Source organism: Anomaloglossus baeobatrachus, chromosome 10 (genome assembly GCF_048569485.1).
Source record: "Anomaloglossus baeobatrachus isolate aAnoBae1 chromosome 10, aAnoBae1.hap1, whole genome shotgun sequence".
Taxonomy (NCBI): Eukaryota; Metazoa; Chordata; class Amphibia; order Anura; family Aromobatidae; genus Anomaloglossus; species Anomaloglossus baeobatrachus.
The window spans coordinates 78326294-78348045 of NC_134362.1; the positions used below are offsets into that span (position 1 = coordinate 78326294).

At 44.5% G+C, this 21752-nt stretch overlaps 1 protein-coding gene across 1 annotated transcript in view; it reads right to left on the reverse strand.

Annotated features, from left to right (window-relative positions):
* SYT12 (synaptotagmin 12) overlaps nt 1-21752 on the reverse strand; it is a 191940-nt gene that overhangs the window by 37434 nt on the left and 132754 nt on the right. The gene's annotated exons all lie outside the window — the stretch shown is intronic.

Here is a 21752-nt window from a genome sequence, read left to right on the forward strand (position 1 = left end):
GCTGGTAACCAAGGTAAATATCGGGTTTTACCTTAGTTACCAAGTGCAGCATCGCTTCCACGCGTCGCTGCTGGCTGGAGGCTGGTCACTGGTGAGATCTGCCTGTTTAACAGCTCACCAGCAACCCATGTAGCGACGCTCCAGCGATCCCTGCCAGGTCAGGTTGCTGGTGGGATCGCTGGAGCGTCGCTTTGTGTGACGATACCTTAAGGCTATGTGCGCACTAGGCCGTTTTACCCGCGGATTTACCCGCGGATTTGCTGCAGAATTTTGAGAAATGTCTGCAATCTTTGTGCAGACATTTCCCAGCAAATCCTATGAGAAAAAAAAATAGCTGTGCGCACGCTGGAGATTTTTCTCAAGAAATTTCCTTGAGAAGATTTTCTTGAGAAAATTCCTTGAGAAAATGAGCATGTCAATTCTTTTCCGCAAGTACCTGCGGATTTATGCAGTACAGCCTGCAAAATCCGCAGGGAACAACCTGAGGGAAAATCGTGGCAAATTCACGGCAAATTTGCGGCAAATCCGCATGCGGATTTGGTGCGGATTTTTTCCGGAGGTCCGGAAATCTTCCACTCCCAGAAGTTTCTCAAGAAATTTTCTTGAGAAACTTCTCATTTCTAGTGCGCACAAAGCCTTAAGGCTGCTTTACACCAGACAATCTATCGTGCGATAGATCGTCGGGGTCACGGTTTTTGTGACGCACATCCGGCATCGCTGGCGATGCCGGCCTGTGTGACACCTCCTAGCGACGCAGTATCGCTCACAAATCGTGAGTCGTGTACTGGTTGCTAGGTTCCATAATATCATTTAATTTAGTTGTTCATAGTTTCCGCAGTAGCACACGCCGCTCCGTGTGACACCCCGGGAACGATGAACAGCAGCTCACCTGCATCACGCGGCCGCCGCCGGCTATGTGAAGGAAGGAGGTGGGCGGGATGTTTACGCCCCGCTCATCTCCGCCCCTCCGCTTACATTGGCCAGCGGCCGTGTGACGTCGCTGTGACGCCGAACGTCCCTCCCACTCCAGGAAGTGGACGTTCGCCGCCCAGAGCGTGGTCGCACGAGAGGTAAGTACGTGTGACGGTGGTTACCGACTTTGTGCGACACGGGCAGTGATTTGCCCATGACGCAAAAAGGATGGGGGCGGGTACGATCGATTGTGAAATTGCACAATCGGTCGTACCGTGTAAAGCAGCCTTTAGTCTTTGGAGTAGTATAGGTAATCTCAAAGATCTCAAGAAGTGGGAAATTTGTTTTTTCATTCTTTTAAATGATTGTTAAATGTGTTAGACCTTATTTAGCCACTGTCCAAAGAAATACTTCAATTACACTGCACATATAATAGGACTTATCTTTATCTCTTCTTTATATTCCAAATCAATTGTCTGGAATTTACAATAGGAATTCATTGGCTTTTAATTCATTTGGAAAAATATGCACTAATTTACATATATTTACCAAATCGCCGCCAAACAAAATATCAAAAGACAATAACTAATTAAGCTGGAACACCATGCTTTATGATCCCCTCTTATATATAAAAAAATATTAATGGATAGACGTTCCAAGCGATAAGTGCTCATGCAACAAAAGCAGTCACAACATATCTCCATCAATAAATGTATTACATACGCCACATTTTATTATCAATATAATAAGAATCACTAGACACACGATATTAACATAGATTAAAAAAGAAAAATAGAACAGTAGGGGTAAACATGTAAAAGTTTGGGCACCCTTGGTCAAAATTACTGTTATTGTGAACAGTTAAGCAAGGTGAAGAGTCAATGTTTTCAAAAAGGCATAGTTAAAGATGACATCAAAAGTTTGGGCACCCTTGGAGATTTGTGTGCTCATATAACCTTGACTAAGATATCAGACCATAAATAGCCTGTTAGGGTTATGGTTCGTTCACTATCATCGCCAGGAAAGGCCAGGTGATGCAAATGATACAGCTTTATATAAACCCAGCCTCCTCTAACCTTGTGCTAAAAAATGGCAGCCGTGGGTTCTTCTAAGCAGCTGCCTAGCGCTCTGAAAATGAAAATGGTGGAGGCCCAGAAAGCCAGACAAGGCTATAAGAAAATAGTAAAGCAAAGTTGCCCTTTCCTCAGTTTAAAATGGAATTATGAAATTATTATTATTATTTATTATTATAGCGCCATTTATTCCATGGCGCTTTACAAGTGAAAGAGGGTATACGTACAACAATCATCAACAGTACAAAACAGACTGGTATAGGAGGAGAGAGGACCCTGCCCACGAGGGCTCACAGTCTACAGGGAATGGGTGGTGGTACAATAGGTGAGGACAGAGCTGGTTGCGCAATGGTGTACTGGACTGAGGGCTATTGTAGGTTGTAGGCTTCTTGGAAGAGGTGGGTCTTGAGGTTCCTCTTGAAGCTTTCCACGGTAGGGGAGAGTCTGATGTGCTGAGGGAAATGGCAGTTATCACAAACAGTGGAGGTCAGGACAAAGAATGGAAAACCAAGACTGCTCATAGGATTGCTAGAGAGACAAATCTAAACCCCCGCTTGATTGCAAAAGAAGTTCAAGAAGATTTAGCAGATTCTGGAGTTGTCATATATTGTCCTACTGTTCAGAGACACCTGCACCTGTCTTCATGGAGGAGTCTTCAGAAAAAAACTCTTCTTGCGTCTTCACCATAAAATTCAGTGTCAGAAGTAAACAAAAGAACATCTAAACAAGTTTGTTGCATTTTGGAACCGATGAGGAAAAAATAAAACTCTTTGGCCACAGTGATCAAAGGTATGTGTAGAGAAAAAAGGGCACAGAATTTTAGGAAAAACATCTCACCAACCATTAAGCATGGGGGTGGATCAATCATGCTTTGGGGTTGTGTTGCAGGTCTTTTGGTTGACTGTTGGTACCTTACTGGGGTGGGGGTGTATGTGGTGAGTGTAATGACCTGTGACCCCTGGGGTGTCCAGGGCGTCACAACAGCACATGGGGTCAGCTGATGACCCCTGTTGCTGTCATTACTCACTTCCTGAGAATACCGGCACCAACTGATCCACCAATCCACCAATTGATCCACCAACCATTAAGCATGGGGGTGGATCAATCATGCTTTGGGGTTGTGTTGCAGGTCTTTTGGTTGACTGTTGGTACCTTACTGGGGTGGGGGTGTATGTGGTGAGTGTAATGACCTGTGACCCCTGGGGTGTCCAGGGCGTCACAACAGCACATGGGGTCAGCTGATGACCCCTGTTGCTGTCATGACTCACTTCCTGAGAATACCGACAGAGTGCCGGCACTCACAGGAGAACAGCATTTCTCCTGATCAGAGAAGAGCTGAAACGTCGCTCTGAACAGCAGAAGAGATCGGATAGTATAGGTTTCAAGACCCTAAGAAAGAAACAAAATCAATTAAAAAATGTAAAAAACAAGTTTTTAAAAACATGAACCCCACCCCCACCCCTAAAAGTTCAATTCACCCCACTTTCACCCCATTGAAAATAATACAATAAAAAAACAAAACTCATATTTGGTATTGCTACATTCAGAAATACCCGATCAATCAAAATCTAAAATCAATTAATCTGTTCTTTAAAGGGAGTAGCGAGGACAAAATGAAAACACTAGAATTACGTTTTTGTGGTCACCGCAACATTGAATTAAAATGCAATAACAGGTGATGAAAACATCACAGCTACTAAAAAACTGTATAATGAAAAATGTGAACTCAATATGCAACAATAAGCCATCACTGAGCCCCAGATCCAAAAAAATGAGAGCGTTACGGATCTCAGAAAATGACAACAAAAGTGCAATTTCTATTTTTTTTTTTTTACTAACTTCTGAATTTTTTTAAAAAGTAAAACCACACATGTTTGGTATCTATGAAGTTGTACTGACCTGGGGAATCATATTGCCAGGTCAGTTTTACAATATAGTGAACATCGTAAATAAAAATACAAAACATAATTGTACAATTGCATTTTTTTTGCAATTTCACCGCACTTGGAATTTTTTCCCGTTCTCCAGTACATTATGTGTCAGAAAGAATGGTGTCATTTAAAAGTACAACTCGTTACGCAAAAAAGCAAGCCCTCATATGGCTACATTAACTGAAAAATAAAAATGTTATGGCTCTTGGATGACGAGGAGGAAGAAATTAAAATGAAAAAAAACCCCAAAAACTGGCCAGGTGGTAAAGGGTTTTCAAAAATGTAAAAGATTAAATATATATACGGTATATATTTCTGTGGGCCTAAAATACAAAGGAAATGTGCTATCTTTATGTCTATGCCTTTTAGAGATCATTCTATCTTCAACTTGCTTAACTGCTCATGATAACAGTAATTTTGACCAGCGGTGCCCAAACGTTTACATGTCATTGTGGTACATATAATAAGTTATCATCATAGAGTTGTTGCCATATTTATTCCAGAAATTTTCAGAACATTTAACTGTAGCCACTTTAAACAACTATACCTTTTTGTTATTTAGTTATCGATCAGCTTTTGCAAAGTTAAGACTCTTTGTAATTTATTTTCATCACCTTATTTCGCTTCTTTCTTAAACAACTTGCTGAGATTGCTGTTTTAACTGCCTAGTTCATGTCCTTTTAGAAGCTGCTTTGAACTGCTACTTCAGCGAGAATCCATACTTAAATTCTATTCACAAACACGCTCTATATGGGAGCTACTCTTGCTCCCCTACTCAATGCTTAAACAGAATATTTGAAAATAGTATAGGAATAATGTTTAGTTGTTCTTTAATTGCTAACGGTTATGGGCGGAACGACAACCACTGATCACGGCACAACGGGGATGTGGATCCACTGGACCACGGATCACAGGCTTACCCTGCAGAGGCGTGACTAAGCAGCTTCCTGGTCTTCTTTACTGTCTGTGGTGGTGAAGTTACAGTAAATTTGTGCTGCAGGAATCTGCTGGTACCACTCCAAAGAAGACCCCGGATGGATCCGCGAAAGCTGACACTGGTGGAAATAGGCTATTCAGGGTAGGTGCCACTGCCCAGACAGGATCAGGATAACCAGCAGTGCGGAAGCTGATACAGGTACAGATGGGACGATATCTGATTCGAGTTCAGGTTTAGGCTGGAACACGGATTTAGGAACATGGGCAAGTACTGGTATACTGGAACGGATACAGGATTTCAGGCTGATAAAGGGACGCAGAAATGGATACAGGAACACAGGCTGGTACAGGGACACAGGAATGGATATAGAAACACAGGCTGGTACCAGGACACAGGGATGGATACTGGAATTCAGGCTGGAACTGGGCACCAGGAATGGGATCAGGAACTCAGGCTTGAACCAGGAACCAAGAACGGCATCAGAATCTAAGGAAGGGACCAGGACACTAGAGCAGGTTCGGGTTCATAGTCGGGACTGAATCAGGCATACAGAAGAGTACCAAATCTGAAACAGGATCCAGGGACCAGATAATGAACTTGCAGCCACAGGGCACACTGGAAACAGGAAACAACATTGCACAGCCACCTCCCAATAGGGAAGGGCACCTTAAATACGTGGTAAGACTTGGAACACATAAGGCGTGTGCACGCTGCCCCTTTAACAAACTGAGAGAGCGCAAACTTAGTATGTGGCCAGGAAACCCATGTTGCGTTCGCAGGCACTGGAAGCAGGGGGCCATGGTGGGAACATAAGTGGAGGAACAGTAGGGTGGTGAGCGGAGCAGTGAGTGTATCGGTGTCCTTGCCAGTAAGTGTAGGGAACACTGGCACTACAGTACCCCCTCTGCTTACATTCCCTCAAACTAGGCCCAAATAATCTATCTGAAGCCAAAAGAGCAGAAAGCCAAGGCAAAACAAGATACTGACAACAGTAACCGATACGGCTCATGTATCACTACGGACACAGAGCACAGATAAGAATCTCATAGAGGATAAAAATAGATGCCCAAAACTAAAGGGCGTGTCTGAGGGATCCGTATTCCGACCTAACTAACTCAGCCAGACTGGAAACACCAGTGAGGAAAGTGGGTGTGCACCGTCTGCAGGAGGGTGAATACTTGATCCTAATTATAGCCAGAGTGGAAAGGTTCAAGCGGAAAATGGGTGTGCACCATCCACAGATCCCAAGAATGGGTATGCTCTGTCTGCAAGACAATAGTCAGGAATTGATCCTGACGATCCTGCAAGCGAGACCTCTCAAGAAAAAGTCTGAAAGCAACATTGGCTGAATACAGTGGAATCCATGGCCTGTGCAATCTGTTACGAGTAGTAAGACAATGACCGATCTGACCATGGGTGGATCCACTGGACCATGGATCAAGGACTTACCGTGGAGGGGCGTGACTAAGTCTCTACCTGGTCTTCTCTACAGCTTCTGGTGGAGAGGTTAGATTTATGCTACAGGTAGCCGCTAGGTACCACTCCAAGGCAGTCCCTGGATCTTTAATTGCTAACTGTTATGGGCAGAATGACAACCACTCATCCGGCCGCGACGGGGATGTGGATCCACTGGACCCTGGATCACAGGCTTACCCTGCAGCTTCCTGGTCTTCTCTACAGTCTCTGGTGGTGAAGTTAGATTTGTGCTGCAGGAAGCTCATAAGTACCACTCCAAAGAAGACCTCGGATGGATCCGCGAAAGCTGACAGTGACGTAAACAGGCTACATGGAGTAGGTGCCACTGACGGGACAGGATCAGGATAATCAACAGGGTGGAAGATGGTATTGGTACATACAGGACTGGATCAGGTACAGGTGCAAGCAGGATCACGGATTCATGAACACGAGCAGATATTCGTATACTGGAATGGATACAGGAACTCTGGCTGGTATCGGAACACAGGAACACAGGCTGGTTCTGGGACACCGGAACGGATACAGTAATACAGTAACAGGCTTACACTGGCACACAGGAATGGATGAAGGCAAAAGGAGGAAAGGATCCAGCACAAAATACCTCTGAATAAAATGTCGAAGCTTTATTGGCAAATATTAAAAAGGTTCCATCCGTGTAAACAAAAGGAGGGAGTTATCCCATGGAAACTTTACGCGTTTCGGACTTCCATATTAAAAGCAAAGAGTCCTTAATCATAAGTAATCCATGTATACCACACAGCTACTAAAATAGACTAACTCATTACATGGACACAGAAGAAAAAGCTGGTCTCCACTGATTGCAATCAGCCGGCGGTGGGTGTAAACCTTCACATAAAGTTGCAAAAGGTAAGCAGGCAGGACAATGCATGGTTAAAGAAAAAAAAAAAGGGATTATATATATACATATGCAGCAACAACAATGAAAAAAGGGGGGTCAGTAATCCAACCGCTTTAAGTAACAGAATCATATAAACATACCAAAAAATATGTCATATATATATAAGAGTAGACGACTTATGTTAAACCCCATCATCAGGTGGGCAAGAGTTCTGATGAGAATGCATGTGTATATCACAAAAGAGAAAATTCCCAACTATAAGCACAAGAACCCCAAAATGTTCACAATTTACATAAAATTGCATATATCAAAAATATATCTATTTATTATCTTATTTTTATTCACTAATGCCCTTGTACTTTTATTATTTTATTACTTCATTTTCTCGTTCAATCAAAATCATCAATTTATATTTATCCATACATATCTATGTCCATATATGTGTAGTAGATTACATGATTGTCCCAAATAGGAAGAATATATATGTCAAAGTACAAATTAATCTCAAACCACATGCATTCCCATTTACATAACATGCCCCCTTGGAGTATTTGAAAAAAAAAAAAATTTAATTTAGATGTAGCATATATCAATTTAGTTCTATATACAAGGCCAAACCCCAATTTATGTACTCTCCCATAGAGGAAAAACTACCCCTGAAAGCAAGGAAAACACCAATTATCATCCGCTTATAAGGAATTTCTAGAAAAGCCTGAATCAAAAAATATATCGCAAATCCGAGCGGTAATTTAAACCGCCTGGGTATCTCGAATCTAGCCGCAAGATCCATTTGGCCTCAGCCAGCAACAGAACCTGAAACAAGTCCCCCCCACGGGGGGGTCTAGGTACAGATTCCACCCCTGTAATCCTCAAAGACGAAAAGTCTGCAGAATGACATTCAATATAATGCCTAGTGAGACCAGATAATGAACGCTTTTTAACCAACGCCACATAATTTAAAGAATTACGATCCAGGGCTGCAGAAGGAATCCGAACATGCTCAGAGATCCTAGCTCTCAAAGCTCTTGAGGTGCAACCTACATAATTCTTAACGCATAGTGTGCATGTGGCTACATAAACCACATGTGTCGAGGCACAATTAATGAAGGATCTTATGTTAAAAGAGTTTTCACCACCGATCAAAAGAGATTTGTTATTACCCATAAAACGACAAAAACCACAGCGGTTAGATCCACGCTTATATGAGCCAGTAACACTCAACCAGGTTTTATTGGCTCTTTTAGAGGAAAATAAGCTAGGAGCCACTAAACTACCTATAGTCCCAGCTCTTCTGGCTACAATATTAATCCCTGAATGGAGAATCTTATCTAAAACCGCATCCTGCCGTAAAAGAGGAATAAAACGCTGAACAATCCGTTTTATTTGAAAAAAGTCGGTGCTAAAGGGGGTAGAAAAAGTAACCCGGTTTAGTAGTGGGCATAACTATATGATCCTTCAACAAATCAGATCTACATCTACCAGCCGCTATAGAGGTCGCTCTATTAAGAGTACGGTTAGAATACCCTCTCTCACTAAGTCTGTGTTTGATATGTGCCGCCTCAGTATTATAGGATTCCTCTAATGTACATGCACGTTTCGCTCCTAAAAACTCCCCCACTGGTAAATTAAGCAATGTGTGGGGCATATGACAACTGTCAGCGTGAAGAGAAGTGTTCCCACAAATAGGCTTTCTATAAAGGGAAGAATGTATAACCCCAGATACCGCATCCCCAGACAGCAGGATGTCCAAAAAGGGGGCCGATTTCATGTGTAAATTCATTACAAATCTCAAATTGAGAGAATTACCATTAAAATAGATATTAAGGGCCTCCATGGCCTGCTGGGGGGAATTGTGACCATTTACTCTACAAATAAGGATCTGGTCATCTATGTACCTTGCATACCAAAAAATCATATCCAAAAAGGGATACTGAGGCGGCACATATCAAACACAGACTTAGTGAGAGAGGGTATTCTAACCGTACTCTTAATAGAGCGACCTCTATAGCGGCTGGTAGATGTAGATATGATTTGTTGAAGGATCATATAGTTATGCCCACTACTAAGAACCGGGTTACTTTTTCTACCCCCTTTAGCACCGAGTTTTTTCAAATAAAACGGATTGTTCAGCGTTTTATTCCTCTTTTACGGCAGGATGCGGTTTTAGATAAGATTCTCCATTCAGGGATTAATATTGTAGCCAGAAGAGCTGGGACTATAGGCAATCTAGTGGCTCCTAGCTTATTTTCCTCTAAAAGAGCCAATAAAACCTGGTTGAGTGTTACTGGCTCATATAAGTGTGGATCTAACCGCTGTGGTCTTTGTCGTTTTATGGGTAATAACAAATCTCTTTTGATCGGTGGTGAAAACTCTTTTAACATAAGATCCTTCATTAATTGTGCCTCGACACATGTGGTTTATGTAGCCACATGCACACTATGCGTTAAGAATTATGTGGGTTGCACCTCAAGAGCTTTGAGAGCTAGGATCTCTGAGCATGTTCGGATTCCTTCTGCAGCCCTGGATCGTAATTCTTTAAATTATGTGGCGTTGGTTAAAAAGCGTTCATTATCTGGTCTCACTAGGCATTATATTGAATGTCATTCTGCAGACTTTTCGTCTTTGAGGATTACAGGGGTGGAATCTGTACCTAGACCCCCCCGTGGGGGGGACTTGTTTCAGGTTCTGTTGCTGGCTGAGGCCAAATGGATCTTGTGGCTAGATTCGAGATACCCAGGCGGTTTTAATTACCGCTCGGATTTGCGATATATTTTTTGATTCAGGCTTTTCTAGAAATTCCTTATAAGCGGATGATAATTGGTGTTTTCCTTGCTTTCAGGGGTAGTTTTTCCTCTATGGGAGAGTACATAAATTGGGGTTTGGCCTTGTATATAGAACTAAATTGATATATGCTACATCTAAATTAAATTTTTTTTTTTCTTTTTCAAATACTCCAAGGGGGCATGTTATGTAAATGGGAATGCATGTGGTTTGAGATTAATTTGTACTTTGACATATATATTCTTCCTATTTGGGACACTCATGTAATCTACTACACATATATGGACATAGATATGTATGGATAAATATAAATTGATGATTTTGATTGAACGAGAAAATGAAGTAATAAAATAATAAAAGTACAAGGGCATTAGTGAATAAAAATAAGATAATAAATAGATATATTTTTTGATATATGCAATTTTATGTAAATTGTGAACATTTTGGGGTTCTTGTACTTATAGTTGGGAATTTTGTCTTTTGTGATATACACATGCATTCTCATCAGAACTCTTGCCCACCTGATGATGGGGTTTAACATAAGTCGTCTACTCTTATATATATATTGACATATTTTTTGGTATGTTTATATGATTCTGTTACTTAAAGCGGTTGGATCACTGACCCCCCTTTTTTCATTGTTGTTGCTGCATATGTATATATATAATCCCTTTTTTTTTTTTTTTTTTTTTTCTTTAACCATGCATTGTCCTGCCTGCTTACCTTTTGCAACTTTATGTGAAGGTTTACACCCACCGCCGGCTGATTGCAATCAGTGGAGACCAGCTTTTTCTTCTGTGTCCATGTAATGAGTTAGTCTATTTTAGTAGCTGAGTGGTATACATGGATTACTTATGATTAAGGACTCTTTGCTTTTAATATGGAAGTCCGAAACGCGTAAAGTTTCCATGGGATAACTCCCTTCTTTTGTTTACACGGATGGAACCTTTTTAATATTTGCCAATAAAGCTTCGACATTTTATTCAGAGGTATTTTGTGCTGGATCCTTTCCTCCTTTTGCCTTCATATATTTACCGGATCGGACTTACTGGTGGATCCCAGGCACCCGCAGGGACTGGCAGCCCGAGGAACAGGTGAGCTGAGGATACCCTCTTCTCTACACAGGAATGGATACTGGAATTCAGGCTGGTACCAGGGCGAGGAATGGATACAGGAGCACAGGCTGGTACCGAGACACAGGAAAAGATACAGGAATTCAAGCTGGAAATGAGAACCAGGAACAGGATCAGGATCTCAGGCTGGAATCAGGAGCTAGGAACGGGATCAGGAGCTCAGCCTGGAACAGGGAACCAAGAATGCGATCAGGAACTCTGGCTGGAATCGGAAACCAGGAACGGGATCGGGAGCTCAGGCTGGAACTGGACACCAAGAACAGGATGAGGAACTGAGGCTGGAACCTAGAATAGGATTGGGAACTCAAGAAGGAACTGGAACATTTGAGCAGGTTCAGGCACTCGGACAGGCTCAAATTTGGAATTGGGACTGGATGAGGCACCTGGATGGGTACCGAATCTGGAATAGGATCCAGGGACCAAACAACGAGTGTGCAGCCACAGGGCACACTAGCTACAGGAAACAAATTGCACAGTCACCTCCTTATAGGGGAGGATACGTTAAATACGTGGTACTCCCCAGCAATAGACTGGGAGCACATCAGGTATCACCTGGTACTCCTCAGCGATAGGAGTGCACGTGCTGATGCTTTAATAAGAGGGCAGCTTGCGCGGCCAGAAAACCTACGTGGTATGAGCAGGCCCTGGAAACCGCAGTAGTCACAGACGCTGGAGGAATATCAGAACAATGAGCTGAGAGGTGAATGCATTGGCGTCACTGCCAGTTAGTGCAGGGTACGCCATTGTTATACCAATATCTATTGTTTAGTCATTTACCCACTGTTACATTAAATTTGTCAAATACCAATATGGACTATCTTACCAATGTTCTATGTACTTTTACTCCCGTTTTAATAATATGGATTTCTAGAATGGACCTTTCTCTAGTTTTAGCGTATTAAATTGATCACCACAGTGAGTGGCGTTCGCTGGCAGGAGCGAGAGTGTGGAGACTGCACTATGGACATTTAATTGGACTGGAAGCCCACGGTATGTGGATGTGTTATATTTTCCTTTAAGCCAGGAGAGGCTTTGTTACATTTTGTTTAGCAGTTTATGTTGAGTCTAATAAATAAACTGCTGGGTTTTATAAGAGACGGTGATACCTGTGTTGTCTAAGCTACCCCGCACCGCTGCAAGCGAGTGAAAGCACCAGGTTGCGGTAAGCAACGTTACAGTACACTATAGGCAGGTAAATAGACGCAGAATAGATTACCATATGCATAGTTGGAAAAATCTGGCCAACAGCACTATTGAGAACTGGGACTGCAATAATAATAGAGCGGACATTACCAAACCCAATGATATATAACAGTGGTTATTAATCACACACTTAATCCTAGTCCAAACAGGCATAATGTCTCTCTCAGAGGCGTAGCTAGGGGTTCGGCTCAGAGGGGGGAAACTTCTGAGTGGGCCCCTAACCAGGTAACCATATTTACAACTATAGTGTCGCAGCCTAAGGGGTACTTTACACGCTGCGACATCGCTAGCGATTGCTACCGATGTCGAGTGCGATATCTCCCGCCCCCATCGCTCGTGCGACATTTGGTGCTCGCTGCTGTAGCGAACATTATCGTTACGGCAGCGTCACACGCACATACCTGGTCAGCGACGTCGCTGTGACCGCCGAACAATCCCTCCTTCAAGGGGGAGGTGCGTTCGGCGTCACTGCGACGTCACTATGCGGCCGGCCAATAAAAGCGGAGGGGCGGAGATGAGCGGGACGTAACATCCTTCCTTCCGCATTGCCGGTGGACGCAGGTAAGGAGATGTTCGTCGGACGTGTGATGCCGCAGGAATGATAAACAACATCGTACCGGTGGCTGCAGCAATATTAAGGAAATGAACGACGTGTCAACGATCACCGTTTTGGAACGATTTTGCGATCATTGATCATCGCTCATTAGTGTTACACGCTGCGATGTCGCTACCGGCGCTGGATGTGCGTCACTAACGACGTGACCCCGGCGATATATCGGTAGCGATGTTGCAGCGTGTAAAGACAACTATATTTTTGGTCCAAGTGCGATCCAACAAAATATTGTATTGCATTCGGACCAATCTTAACCAATGAGGCAGTGCACATGTTCGATTTTGTCCTTGGACCGAGTGGTCTGAGAAAAAAAAAAATTGCAGCATGCATGTGCAGACTGGTACGGTTAAGTGTAGCGGAAGGGCCGTAGTTGCCGTTCATGCTGTTCTAAGCACTTAAATTGATCACGTACCCTACCAATAAATCAGTCTAAAGCCTCATGCAGATGTGGCTAGAAATATGCCAATCGCACACTTGTGGTCACATGACGGCCGCTCTCACCACTGGCACTGGAAAACCCTGACAGCTCACTGTGTTTGTGTGCATGCTATGAGGATTCACAAGTCTGCAGACACAGGCCATTAAACAACTGCCAATCGGCTTCATATAACCAAACGGTCGATTATTATTTAAAGGGAATCTGTCATCAGGTTTTTGCCCTCTAATCTGAGAGCGGCATAACGTAGGGGCAGAGATCCTGATTCCAGCGATGTGTCACTTACTGACCTGTTCATTGTAGTTTTCATAAAATTACTCATTAATCAGCAGTAGGTTATCATTACAGGACTACTTGGCGTGCTGCAGGTAGTCCAGCATATTCATGAGCCCTGTATACCTGCTAGATCTGCAGCACAGAAAACATTGATTTTATCAAAACGACAGCACCCAGCTCAGTAAGTGCACATCGCTGGAATCAGGGTCTCTGTCTCTACATGATGCTGCTCTCAGGTGGGGGAGCAAAAACCTGCTAACAAATTCCCTTTAAATGCAGGGATTGTACAGGATAAATGCTCCCTTACATCCAGGTACCGTATTGGTGACTTCATCTGATCCAGACGACATGATGACTTTGATCGTACACAGCTTCTTTCCGCAGACTTCCATTTCTTCTGATTTCCCACACATATCCCAATACAATGGCCTAAAAATATGAGTGTCATTATTACATCTAAATAAAAAATATCCGCACATACTGTGCACCAAATAACCCTTATACTGTGCACCTGACACAATCTTTCCCCCACTATACTCCCTGACCAAAAAGTGACCCCCACACTGTCCCCCTTATGATACATGGCCTCCACATTGTGCCTCTCATATGCTACAACCACTGCACCATCCCTCCACCATGAATTATGGCCACCACACTGTCTTTCTTTATGAAAAATATCCATAAAACCATCCCCCCTCATTAACCATGTCCTATATGTTTTCCATACAAAATAATGTACCTGTGATGTCAACAATGGCCTCCACATTGTCCACATCTTCCATGCCCCTTTCCACACTACCCCCTCTCCGTACTTTGCTGACTTTTCACACTGTACAGCCTTCACAATGTGCCCTCACATTTTCCCTCGTATACTGCTCCTCTCATACTGTGCCCTCACACTGTCCCTCGAATACTGCTCCTCTCATACTGTGCCCTCACACTGTCCCTCGAATACTGCTCCTCTCATACTGTGCCCTCACACTGTCCCTCAAATACTGCTCCTCTCATACTGTGCCCTCACACTGTCCCTCAAATACTGCTCCTCTCATACTGTGCCCTCACACTGTCCCTCAAATACTGCTCCTCTCATACTGTGCCCTCACACTGTCCCTCGAATACTGCTCCTCTCATACTGTGCCCTCACACTGTCCCTCAAATACTGCTCCTCTCATACTGTGCCCTCACACTGTCCTTACTGCCTCCCATAATGTACTGTCACTCTATATACTGAGTGAATGCTCCTATTCCCCCTCCCACACCTTACAGTAAAAGTTCCTCCCATCTACAGCTCCATGGTGGAGTACTTAACTTCTCCCTCATCTTTACCTCCTTTGTGGTGCTCTCACACACCATGCACCCCCATATCCCACACACATCCTGCACCCCCATATCCCACACACATCCTGCACCCCCATATCCCACAAACACTTCACCCCAGCCTGTACCCCCATATCTCACACATTGCATCCCCATATCCCACATACTCTGCATTCCTATATCTCACACAGCCTGTATCCCAACTTACCCCTCTCTCAAACATCCTGAACCCGCATATTCCACACACCCTGCATCCAGGGCCGGCGTCAGCATCCGACACATTCGAGCAAATGCCGGGGCCCTGGACAGCTGGGGGGGGCCCACTAGCCGTCTTCAGTCCTGCAGGCCTCGGGCTGAGTTCCAGGGACTGCAGTGCTTGGGTTGGCAGCTGCACTATCCTGTATCCTGGATAGTGCGGTTGCCGACCCTTTAATCTACACTCGCACACACCATTCACTGTTGAATGCTCCGTGCACCTCCTGCATTGAAGTTCATCTGTGAGCCCCCACTCCTGAGCTGTATGGGCCCTCTCAGAGCAGTAGGTGTCCCCTCTTGAGCTGTATGGGACTGCCAGAGCCGTATGCACTGGCCCCACAGAGCCGTATACACTGCCACCTCAGAGCCATATGCGCTGCCACCCCAGAGCTGTATGCCACCCACCCCAGTAATGTGTATGCCCCCCAGAGTTGTATACTACCCCAGTAACATCTATGCCCCCCCAGGAATAAGTATGCACCTCAGTAACATGTATGCCCCCCAGTAATGTCTATGACCCCAGCTTCTCCTGTCATTTATATACTGTATCCCCCAGCCCTTCCTGTGATGTATATACTGTAGCCCTAGCTCTTCCTGTGATGTATATACAGCAATCTGTGTACACTGTGCGTGGCCATGTATGTTAGCGATGACCATCACGCAGTGCGGCCTGCACAGCCATATGCCCAGGAGGAGCTGGATGGAGACAAGTGGGGGAGGGGAGTGAGGATGTTGCCGGCTTCCCCATAATAAAAATATCTCTAATCTGTGAGTGCATGTGTAATGCGTATCTATGTGTGTCTGTCTGTATGACTGTGTATAGATTTTTGTCTGTTTATATGTATTTTCCTTAATTTCTCTTAAATTAAGGTATTTTTCGTTTTATAAGACACACCGGCTTATAAGACGCTCCCCAAATTTGGAGTAAAAAAATATAAAAATATGGGGTCCGTATTATAATCCGGTGGTGTCTTACCAGGGATGGGGGCTGGCAGAGGAGCGGGGGTCACAGGAGGCAGGGGCGGTAGTGGAGTACGGCGATGCTGTGAGTGGTACAGAGGGAAGCCCAGATACTCACTGCATGGTTGCTCTGTGCGGAGCGGCTCTGCTTGCCGCGGCTCTGCTCTGTGCGGCGCGGCTCTGCGCGGAGTGGGGATGCTCTGTGCGGCAGGCAGTAAGGCACCGTCCATTCTAAAGATGTCGGTGGTGAGGGCTTCTTCAAATAATACCAGCCCTGCACAGAGCAGAGCCGCTCCGCACAGAGCAGAGCCGTGCCGAGCAGCCACACACAGAGCAGAACAGCCCCACACAGAGCAGAGCCGCCCTGCACAGAGCAGAGACGTACCGCGCCAAGCAGCCACGCACAGAGCAGAACTGCGGCGAGCAGAACAGAGAGCTGCACAGAGCAGGGCTGCTCTGCACAGATCAGAGCTGTGCCAAGCAGAACAGCCCCGCACAGAGCAGCCCTGCTCTGAGCAGACCAACACAGAAGAGCCCTGCACAGAGCAGAGCTACGCCGAGCAGAGATGCCTGTATGTGTATGTATCTGTGTGTGCCTACGTGTGGATGGGGCCCACTGAGACTCTTTCGCTCGGAGCCCACAAAATCCTGCATCCCTATATGTCACACAGCCTGTACCCCAACTTACCCCTCACTCAAACACCCTACACCCCTTCACACTATATTGTCACAATCTGCACCCCTCATATGGCACTCACCCTGCACCCTCTGTCCTCATTACTGCTCACACCTCCCATCTCCTTCAGGAATCAGTATCTCCTGTTGCTTTCTAACCGACAAAACTGTGGCTCCTCCCACTCAGTCACATGCGCATGACATCATCACAGGTCCTAGCAGCACCACTAGAATGTATTTTCGTCATCTGGGCAAGAGTTTCTGCTCCGCCCCTGCAGCACTGACAGGTCGTAAGCTCCTAGTGGGCCCCGTCTGAGCATGGGGCCCGGGGCAACCGCCACCTCTGCCCCCCCAGTAGCTACGCTACTGGCCTCTCTATCTGGAAACTGAACACATGACACTAGCAGTATATACAGTTAGGTCCAGAAATATTTGGACAGTGACACAATTTTCGCGAGTTGGGCTCTGCATGCCACCACATTGGATTTGAAATGAAACCTCTCCAACAGAATTCAAGTGCAGATTGTAACGTTTAATTTGAAGGTTTGAACAAAAATATCTGATAGAAATTGTAGGAATTGTACACATTTCTTTACAAACACTCCACATTTTAGGAGGTCAAAAGTAATTGGACAAATAAACCAAACCCAAACAAAATATTTTTATTTTCAATATTTTGTTGCGAATCCTTTGGAGGCAATCACTACCTTAAGTCTGGAACCCATGGACATCACCAAACGCTGGGTTTCCTCCTTCTTAATGCTTTGCCAGGCCTTTACAGCCGCAGCCTTCAGGTCTTGCTTGTTTGTGGGTCTTTCCGTCTTAAGTCTGGATTTGAGCAAGTGAAATGCATGCTCAATTGGGTTAAGATCTGGTGATTGACTTGGCCATTGCAGAATGTTCCACTTTTTTGCACTCATGAACTCCTGGGTAGCTTTGGCTGTATGCTTGGGGTCATTGTCCATCTGTACTATGAAGCGCCGTCCGATCAACTTTGCGGCATTTGGCTGAATCTGGGCTGAAAGTATATCCCGGTACACTTCAGAATTCATCCGGCTACTCTTGTCTGCTGTTATGTCATCAATAAACACAAGTGACCCAGTGCCATTGAAAGCCATGCATGCCCATGCCATCACGTTGCCTCCACCATGTTTTACAGAGGATGTGGTGTGCCTTGGATCATGTGCCGTTCCCTTTCTTCTCCAAACTTTTTTCTTCCCATCATTCTGGTACAGGTTGATCTTTGTCTCATCTGTCCATAGAATACTTTTCCAGAACTGAGCTGGCTTCATGAGGTGTTTTTCAGCAAATTTAACTCTGGCCTGTCTTTTTGGAATTGATGAATGGTTTGCATCTAGATGTGAACCCTTTGTATTTACTTTCATGGAGTCTTCTCTTTACTGTTGACTTAGAGACAGATACACCTACTTCACTGAGAGTGTTCTGGACTTCAGTTGATGTTGTGAACGGGTTCTTCTTCACCAAAGAAAGTATGCGGCGATCATCCACCACTGTTGTCATCCGTGGATGCCCAGGCCTTTTTGAGTTCCCAAGCTCACCAGTCAATTCCTTTTTTCTCAGAATGTACCCGACTGTTGATTTTGCTACTCCAAGCATGTCTGCTATCTCTCTGATGGATTTTTTCTTTTTTTTCAGCCTCAGGATGTTCTGCTTCACCTCAATTGAGAGTTCCTTAGACCGCATGTTGTCTGGTCACAGCAACAGCTTCCAAATGCAAAACCACACACCTGTAATCAACCCCAGACCTTTTAACTACTTCATTGATTACAGGTTAACGAGGGAGACGCCTTCAGAGTTAATTGCAGCCCTTAGAGTCCCTTGTCCAATTACTTTTGGTCCCTTGAAAAAGAGGAGGCTATGCATTACAGAGCTATGATTCCTAAACCCTTTCTCCGATTTGGATGTGAAAACTCTCATATTGCAGCTGGGAGTGTGCACTTTCAGCCCATATTATATATATAATTGTATTTCTGAACATGTTTTTGTAAACAGCTAAAATAACAAAACGTGTGTCACTGTCCAAATATTTCTGGCCCTGACTGTAGTAACATTCAGTATCTGACCATCACCCAAATGAACATGATACTTCAAGGATTATCGGTCATGAAGAAAAGATCTGCTCATTGTCCAGTATCCAAAACATGTATGCTTCAAAATGCCTCAACGCATTTCATCCCGCTAGATACATCAGGATCTTCATGAGGCACCAGAGTGAGAAATTTTGGGTTTGCTGCTGACCGGCAGCTTTCTTTTGAGAACGTGAGCAAGGATGGTTGACCTTAGGGAGATCAACATCCACCACTGCGGAGACACCATCACGTGTTTCTCAACGCAGTGATTATAGAGCAATGCCCCCTGGGAAATATTCAAAGCAAGAAGGCCTGCGGAGACACCATCACATGTTTCTCAACGCTGGCAGGAAACTAGCCAGGTCTTTCACCGGGAAGGAACAACCACGGGAAGGGCAGTCTCCAGTCAAGGAGACCACCTATGCCAAACATGGTATCCATCCACAGACAGCCGTTTCGGGGTATTTGCCCCTCATCAGTGTGGAGTAGGAATCTGGCTAGTGGGACATTGCCTAGTAAAAGACTATGTGAGCAAGGATGGTTGACCTTAGGGAGATCAACATCCACCACTGCGGAGACACCATCACGTGTTTCTCAACGCAGTGATTCTAGAGCAATGCCCCCTGGGAAATATTCAAAGCAAGAAGGCCTGCGGAGACACCATCACATGTTTCTCAACGCTGGCAGGAAACTAGCCAGGTCTTTCACCGGGAAGGAACAACCACGGGAAGGGCAGTCTCCAGTCAAGGAGACCACCTATGCCAAACATGGTATCCATCCACAGACAGCCGTTTCGGGGTATTTGCCCCTCATCAGTGTGGAGTAGGAATCTGGCTAGTGGGACATTGCCTAGTAAAAGACTATGTGAGCAAGGATGGTTGACCTTAGGGAGATCAACATCCACCACTGCGGAGACACCATCACGTGTTTCTCAACGCAGTGATTCTAGAGCAATGCCCCCTGGGAAATATTCAAAGCAAGAAGGCCTGCGGAGACACCATCACATGTTTCTCAACGCTGGCAGGAAACTAGCCAGGTCTTTCACCGGGAAGGAACAACCACGGGAAGGGCAGTCTCCAGTCAAGGAGACCACCTATGCCAAACATGGTATCCATCCACAGACAGCCGTTTCGAGGTATTTGCCCCTCATCAGTGTGGAGTAGGAATCTTGCTTCTTTTGAGAACGTTCTTAGAACAGAGCTCCGTAGGAATTGATGGGTGTGGTGGGACATTACACCATTGGATTACATTGGAACTTTGAGGTTTTATTTTTAATTTATAAATTGGTGAACGAGGGAGTGTGGGAGAGTCTTTATTCAAATATTTATTTTTTTTCCTGTGTGTGGTTTTTTTTTAAGTCTGTACTTGCCAGGTTAGTAATGGGGTGTCTGATATGGCCTATCTATTGTTAACCCCTAGGCTTGATGCCATCTCTCAATTCACAGCTGACATCAACCCCAAAAGTATTACCCCGATTGCCACCGTACCAGGGCAAGGGAAGAGCCAGGCAAAGGGCCAGAATTGGTGCATCTAATGGATGCGCTAATTTTGTGGAAACTACGGTCTGTTGTTTTTAGGCTGGGAAGGGCACAATAACCATGGAGCTTCCAAGCCTAGTAATACCAGTTCCCAGATGTCTGCTTTACTTTGGCTGGTTATCAATATAGGGTAGAGCACGCACCTTTTATTTTAATTATTTATTTAAACAATATAAATAAAACAGTGTGGGGAGTCCCATCTATTTTTGATAACCAGACAAGGTAAAGCAGACAGCTGAGGGTTTCAGCCTGCAGCTGTCTGTTTTACCTACGCTGGTAATCAAAAATAGGCAAGGGACTACATAATTTATTTATTCTTTATTGTTCACAGAAACATACAGGTATCATCCATATGCAATAAAGCGTGTTGTTTGGCTGTGCTGCAGCCTTTCAACAAAGTTTATTAACATATAAACAGCTCCCGAACTCTGACTTTTTTTAAACGTCTATGTTTGTGTTCGAGACCCGGATGCCCGGTGTCTAGTACGAACCTCACTGTTCGGCTTTGGTCATGCCTACTTAGCATCAAATCAGAACAGGAAGAGCCTTTTTGACCTCTGATGAAGCCACGTACGTTAGGTCCTCTCTTGGTCTCTTTGTGACCTGTCGGTATTGTCACCTTGCACAATGTGAGTATGCGTGAACAATGCCTAATTTTCTGGTCAGTTTACACTCCTATTGACTGCTGTGGATCATACTACCAGGATTCTCTGCACCACCGCTGATCTTATATATGGGACTGTATCATGGATATGCATCTATGGATCATCTTTAATTGCCTCCTGATGAACCATTCACTTGGGGAAACGCGTTGAGCCGGAGACATACCTCATTCATCTTAGATGGCTACTGTTTCCATACGGAATAACCTGGATACGTGACATATGTAATATATGATCTTTGGACGAACAATGGACTGTATATTTATTATACCTATTTATGCAGCTCTATACTCTGTATAAATTGTACTGCATTGGATTCATCTTACAGTCAGCAAGTTAAGTCCTGCTCTGGGATATATGATTGTCCTTTTCCTTGTATACGTTACAGTGCCTCTATTTTGAATTGTATCAATTTGTTATATTTTGTTCTATCTTACCTTGTCCCTGACATTCAGAGCCAAGAAATTGATATCCTAACCCATTTACTGGGACAAATTGGTATTCAATATTTGCATTTGTCTTACCATAGTGTGATTACCACTTTTTGGTTTTATATTTAGCCCCTTAACGACCCTTGACGTACTGGGTACGTCATGGTGACATGGTGCTAAACGACCCATGACGT